Genomic DNA, 7,432 nt, shown 5'->3' with positions numbered 1-7,432 from the left:
TCTTCTCCTTCTCCTTCTCCTTCTGAATTCTGATTCTTTCACTTTAGCTTTCCGTTGGGATTGTGTTGGCTGCATCCCATCTGATGTAGACGCCCCACCCACCGCCCGCCACCCACTCAGAAACTGATCCGCTCCCACACGCACAACAATGCTGCTCCTACTACTACTACTAGGAGTGCCAAGGGAAGGCCAACGTTAATTTCCTAGTACCTTCACATAACGGTTTGTACCCACAACATTTTTTTTTCAATAAAGTTTTGTTTGTAACATAGCTGAGGAACTAAGCCGTCCCTTTATTTTATCACTCACTAAAAAGAAAAAAATGTTCACTTTTCTCTCTCCTCAAGCTCAACCCCGCCTCTCAACCTTTGCCACAATCATTGCTGCTTTTGAAACCTAGCGTGGCACTCACCGTCTCAGGCCCACTGCTAGCTCCATGCCTCCATCCTCCATCACCATTAACCACCTCTCATATCTCAGGCTTACACGTCACCTGATTAACAGTGCATCAGCACCAGCAGTATCAAGTACGAGTACCTAACTAAGAACTAAGAACATCTATAGCCGGCCGCCTTAAATACCCTTCAAATACCCGGGCGGATGGCCTGGTCACTGCCCTATAAAAAAATCGATCCAAACAGGCATCAAACGCCCAGGCTGATCAGCACCTCTCATATCTAGCCCAAATCTAGGGCGAATATGGATAGGCAGGACGTGACTGGGCGCATCCGTCATGTCGGACACGACAACCCGACCCCACCACAAATTACAAGAAATCCACCAAAAATGTAGTGGGCGTGAAAAATTAGACGTCAAAACATGTATTTGAAAAATTGTAAATGTGTCGAAAATATGTTCCCAGCGTAGATAAAAAATGTACAATGTGTATAAATAATGCATACATGTGTTGAAAAAAGTAGTTAAGAGGAAAAAAAGAAACCCAAAAAACCGGTGAAAACCGAAGAGAGAAACAAAGAAAATGAAGAAAATAGGAGGAATAAAAAGAGAAAGAAACACCAAAGAAATCAATGCAAAATAGTGAAACCCCTATAAGAAAACCACAGAGGAAAAAAGCGACAATTATAGTACTGGGCCGGCCTAGCTTCGCCACACCAGAGGCGAGCCGAAGCTATGTCTTGCAATAAGTGAGACATAGCTCCCACAGTATGAATGGGCTATTAAGCGCAATGTAAATGCAATTATTTGACGACAAGTTCAGTAGAATGGGCCAGCTACAAGAATAGTCAAACTGGAACTGACAAGGAATAAATTCTTAGACGTAGCAGTAGCGCAGGCTAAATAACCCGTGCCACTACTAAGTGGTTACCTTTAGGGATTTCCCTAGTAGTGTATTATTTTGGAACCAATTGATGCTCGCAAAGGAATAATATTTTGTCTTATCCGATAGAGCTATATTCAAAATCCCCCCTGCATCCAATGGCATGAACGAGTTCCTGATTAGAGCTTCATCCCAGTTCCCACTGTCTGGATCAATTAATGCATTAATTATACTTAGCAATACATTGCCTCTTCTTGTCATAACCATCATTGATGAATCGGATGAGAGCAAGTATAATAGAGTCTAGTCAGCAGGCTATAAGGTATTCCAAGTCAGCAAAATCTGAGCTTGAGCAGATAGAAGCGAAGAGAGAGAAGCAAGCCGGCGCTTCAGCTAGCACCCGGCTCTAGCGCAGCACACGAGGAAAAAGAATTGCATGCAGCGGAGCTGCTTCCTCCCTTCCAATGAGATGAGGTTGCCAACTTCCTCATGCATGCAAACATTAATTACAATAGCCAATGACTACAGCCAACCTTAGTATATGGGATTTTTTTTGTACAGGCTACAAGTGACATGGCATGAGCATAGAGCCAACAGTGGGCTCTTCTATTAACCATGCTCTGAGGCCCAATGGCTATCCCATATTTTGACCTTTCACCCGATCCAACTCTCCGAATACGACCCTTTTGAAAGTTTGGAGCCCTGCAAACGTGCACACGGTTGTTGGATCAACTTTGCGGGGCCCTATTTTTCACGGATTATCAGTTGTAAAATTTGTATGTCGTGTACATATATGTGGGAAAGTAACTAGTTAACTAGCGCTTCTTTGGGAGCCTTGCAACGATTAGCGCTATTTGCCGCGTTCTCACCCATTTGCCACGTGTCGGGCTCTGGACACTCCCTCTAGATTTTTTTTCCGCACGCGTTTTCGGCTTTTTAAACGATTTTTTTCTAGTTTTTTTCGACGTTTTGGTTTTTCACCGGTCTTCCTTAGCTTTTCGATCAAAAAAAATTCAATCTTTTTTGTGCGAAATATCGTGTTTTTTTTGTGAGAGTCACGATTCTGCTTCCGCAAGAGGCACGGTTGTGCTTTCGCGAGAGTCACAGCCGTGCCTCTCGGAAACAAAAAAAACACGTTTTCTATTTTTTTTTCCATTCTCGAGAGGCATGGTTGTGCTTTCGTGAGAGTGACGGCTGTGCCTCTCAAAAACGAAAAAAACGGGATTTCTATTTTTTTCGCGAGAGTTACAGTTTTGCTTCCGCGAGAGGCACGGTTGTGCTTTCGCGAGAGTCACGACACTAGTAGAAAAAGGGCCATTTGTCCCGGTTCATAAGGAAATTTTATGATTTTTTTTGAATTTTTTTCTCGAATTTTCAAAAAAAAATCGCGAGAGTCACAGTTTTGCTTCCGCGAGAGGCCCGGTTGTGCTTTCGTGAGAGTCACGACACTAGTAGAAAAAGGGCCATTTGTCCCGGTTCATAAGGAAATTTTATGATTTTTTTGAATTTTATCTTGAATTTTCAAATTTCTGAATTATTTTAACCTCTATTCTCTAATCACCCCTCATCACTGCTCAATTTAACCTCTAATCTCTAATCACCCCTCATCATTCCAAATAATCTAACTTCCCAGACGGTCACCCATCCTCTCACTACCCCAGCCTGAGCACGCTTAACTTCCGGGTTCTATTCTCCCTCGTTTCCAAGTCTGCACATGTTGTTTTCCTGACAATAATAAGATGTCAATCCTATTAACTCTCAGGAGTTTAGCTTGAGCATGAAGTCACACATTTCACTGTTTGAGTTTAAAACCATCGTTCTAAAAAACAATTGTTGTTGTTGTTGTTGTTGTTGAATAAGTAGTTTGACCATTGTTTGACCATAGTTTGATCATAGTTTGACCAGATTTGACCAAAATTAAAAAAAATTGAAATAATTATTTAGTAACACTAATATTCTTGAATAATTATTTACTAACACTAATACTTCTTGAATAAGTAGTTTGACCATAGTTTGACCAGATTTAATGAAAATTAAAAAAACTGAAATTTGAACATAACTTTTTTCCTTTTAGGATTTGAAGATTCTAAAATTCTGCAAACAAGCCGTAGGCTGTCAAAATCGGATGCGGATTTTCGTGCTGAACATTTTGATATATTATACATTTTTTTTCTGACATCGTATGCAAAAGTTATAGCCGTTTTAGATTTTCCCTACACTTTTTGCAAAACATGTCCAAATTTAAGTTTTTAAATTTTCCTAACTAGTAGATGTAGTAACATAACTACATCTCGAAGGATTTTAACTTTTGAAGTTTTTATCATTTTCTTTTGCTTTTTACAAAACTGAAAAGGCGATACAGGGGGGTAGAATTTGAAAATTGCACCATTAGTACCGGTTCGTGGCACCAACCGGTACTAAAGGTAGACCTTTAGTACAGGTTGGTGCCACGAACTGGTACTAATGCCTCAACCCCATTTGTCCCGGTTGGTGGCTCGAACCGAGACTAAAGGTCTAACCTTTAATACGGGTTCGTGTCACGAACCGGTACTAATGGGCATCGCACCCTTTAGTCCCGGTTCGTGGCACCAACCAGGACTAAAGGACCCATTTGAACCGGGACTAATGCCCGTACGGCGGTGCCCTAGCCGCTCGAACCGGAACTAATGCTCACATTAGTCCCGGTGCGTAATGCAACCGGTATTAATGCTCTTTTCTTGCCGAACCAAAGCCCTGTTTTCTACTAGTGCGGCCGTGCCTCTCGGAAATGGAAAAAACACATTTTCGGTTTTTTTTTTCTTTCGAGAGAGTCACGGTTTTGCTTCCGCGAAAGGCACGGTTGTGCTTTCGCGAGAGTTACGGCCGTACCTATTCGAAAATGAAAAAAAAACGCGTTTTATCTTTTTTTCTTTCGCGAGAGTCACGGCCGTGCCTATTCGGAAACGAAAAAAATGCGTTTTCTCTTTTTTTTCTTCTGTGAGAGTCACGATTTTGCTTCCGTCAGAGGCACGGTTGTGATTTCGCGAGAGACACGGGCGTGCTTCTTTCGGAAAGGGAAAAAACCGTGCTCCTGGTTCGGGTTTTTTTCTGGGTTTTTCGTCCGGTTTTTTTCGTGAAAAAAAAAGTTCGTCAAAATCTATCAACATGGGATCTAGTTTTGAAGATCTCGACGCGATGAATTCAACAGTGAAAGCAGTTCGAGATTTGGACGCACAGTTTAAGAGATAAAACATTTTAAATAAACGAATCTACGAAAAAAAAGAAAACGCCCAAGTTGCGACAAGTGGCGCACATGCAGTGCGCCTCTTGTTGCAACCTAGGGGTTTGGGGTGATGTTTGCAACGAGTACTCCTTAATATGTGATTTCATATATGTAGCTGTTGCCATTGCATGTGTTCTAACATGGAGCCCGCCCATATAATGGCGGTAGGAATCAAGAGACATCCGTCCTTGATTAACATGGCTTCCTCTTCTGTCTCTCTCTGAGTTGTCCTAATGGACTAGTCGGTGTATCTGCCAACAACCAAATGGCCGGGTACCCCTAGCCGCTTCTGGCAGCTAGGAGTGGAGTACCCTAATTGAGCCAAGCAAGTAGCTGGCGTTGCATTGCCCTTGTTTTGGCACCAGTGACATAGTAGGAGGTAGAGAAGTTAAGGAGAAGCTTCCGATGCCGTGTGTATGTGTCCTTGGCTCCCAACCACGCTCATACTGCGTCCGTATTCGATCTGGTCCTTCAGTTCGGCGGACGGACGTACGCAGCTGTATCATCATCGTCGCATGATTGTTTCGATCGACCCTCCCCTGTTGGCACATGCGTGGAGATGGACGAGTAGAATGCAAGCCTCTGACCTCTCTCTCTCTCTCTCTCACACACACACACACACAATATTCCCAGGTGTTTTATGCGCTGGAAAATTTCGTCCTTTTTTCATTTTTCTAGAATGCAAACAAATGAGCGTATCATTGTATACTAAAGAAGGATTGGGCTGTCTTAAAAAAAAGAAGGATTGGGGTAAAGAGCCCATCCACATGCAGTGTTACAATAACGGAACACTCCACCGTCCACCACACTGGATGGTGGATTTTGTTGTACCTCCATAGCTAGCTGGGACCAATCCTAGATCGTACTAGGACGACATCGAGATCAGAAACAGTCCGGCCCAAGCAGTCAAAATCGTTAGATCGATACGGCAATATATATACGGTGGTACTGATGATCTTGGCCGGTGACCGTGCCGGTGTACTTCGGCCGGACCATGTATATATAGATTAAATCATCTCTTGTTCTTTTGTCCAATCTTTTCTCTTGTAATAATGCTCAGCTATAACTTGAATGCATGCATGCATATATGAGACTCCATACTCCTACTCCTATATATCATCGTCGTGATCATTCCCAAACGGCCTCTCCTAGTGTCTCCTCCACAAATCATGTCTTCTCGGACACCCCGAAATTAATGGTGAAATAGTGGCCTCGTCCACAAGTTAGGTACTCGGGCCTCGGTTGTCTTGTAACAGCAGCCAGTCTTCTCATCTCTGCGACCCCTTTAGTGAAACCTCAAGGAAGGTGAGCTGAGCTGCTAAAGTCGAGGGTTCCAAACCACTTTAGCAGCAGGGTACAAAGGTGCACCTCACTCTACTCAAACTTCACTACTAGTATACCTTTTGTTCTTCACAACATATATTTACCGTTGGACTACTAGACTAGTTAAGAATACCTACGTACTCATGGGCACGATTTTCCGCATTGGAAAAGGGCTGTAATATACATGTCGACGATGTCGTCCCAACTCATGGGCACGACATTATCATGCATGGACGGGGTACATGGAGCCAACTATATACGCATGTATCCATCCCACAGTACGCCGCAACTGCACCGACCGGAACGGCATGCATTACAGATGGAGGGCGCAGGCAGGCAGGTGTGAGCAGTTGATGCGCGAGCGCGGGAAAGGGACTTGTAACAGAAAGTTCTTTCTTAGCTGCTACGACTAGCATACATCCACTATTCTCTTCACCATCTACCACTACCACTCTAGCTGCTACTACTAGCTCAAAAGGTGTACATTTGTGTGTGAGCCACCGACGTTACGGCCTTGTAGGAGTATTCAATTTCAAGCTGGAGTAGAGTAGCTACCGTGTTGATCATGCCAGCATTTGGTACCAAACCGTCCATCGATCCACCAACCATTACTACTATCGTAGTCGTAGCACATGCGCCAAGATCAATTAATCAAGTCTGAACAAGCAAGCTAAACTTGTAATCGAATTAAGCAGAGCACTCCGTACGTTCTATCTAATCTACCCAACTGGGTTCAGAATTATTAAGCCACCATCTATCCAGTCAATGCATGCATGCTTAGCAAAGTCATCCACCAGATTTCAAGTTAGCCGTGGCGACTTTGCTTGTGCCTTTCTTTCTGCAAAGACGTGCGGTGCGTGACTTGGAAGGATCGATACCAGGGTCTCGACCTTTAAAGTCAAAATCATAAAGTACACATGCGGCCGCGCAGAAATTCGTGGCAAGAGGTCGACCGAGAAGATAATCGCGGCTACATACTACTAGGTCACCATCAGCAAGTACGTACGTGTACTGCGCGGTGGCGTGCCCGGGTTTGCATTGCAGCCAAGCGTCCAATTGAGCCAGCTACGTACCTAGCTGCTAACTGTTAATTGGTCCACTAGATCACTCTCGCTGATTAAGCAGCAGGGCACCCGTACACTGATTAGGCAGCAGGATTTCGGGCGTGATCAGCTAGCTAGCTAACCTTGATGGCTCTCCAAAGAAACACTTTCAGCCAAAAGGCAAGATCCGAGAGAAAAGCCCGTATCTCTCGACCACGAACTACCGCGATGAATCAGCCGAAAAAGAAAAGGAACTTCACGCGCTTCACTTTGTTACAAACTGAAGCGTGTTAACTGTTAAACCAGCTGGTTAGTTACTGAACCAAAAATCCTAAGTAAGCCTTATTATGCACGAGAGCTTGAGCGACACTGTTCACTTAATATCCCGAAAAATAGATCAATTTTGTCCGGAGAAAAAGAGAGATACGCACTTCACGTTTACTCCATGAATTTCCCTTCCACTCCAAGCTAGCTAGACTCCAACACCCAACCAACCGAATTCTGAACTGAAGAACAAGAAAAGCT

The sequence above is a fragment of the Triticum urartu genome, chromosome 2A (assembly GCF_056163025.1).
Source record: "Triticum urartu cultivar PI428250 chromosome 2A, HENAU_Tu73, whole genome shotgun sequence".
Taxonomy (NCBI): domain Eukaryota; kingdom Viridiplantae; phylum Streptophyta; class Magnoliopsida; order Poales; family Poaceae; genus Triticum; species Triticum urartu.
This window is presented reverse-complemented; position numbering follows the sequence as displayed.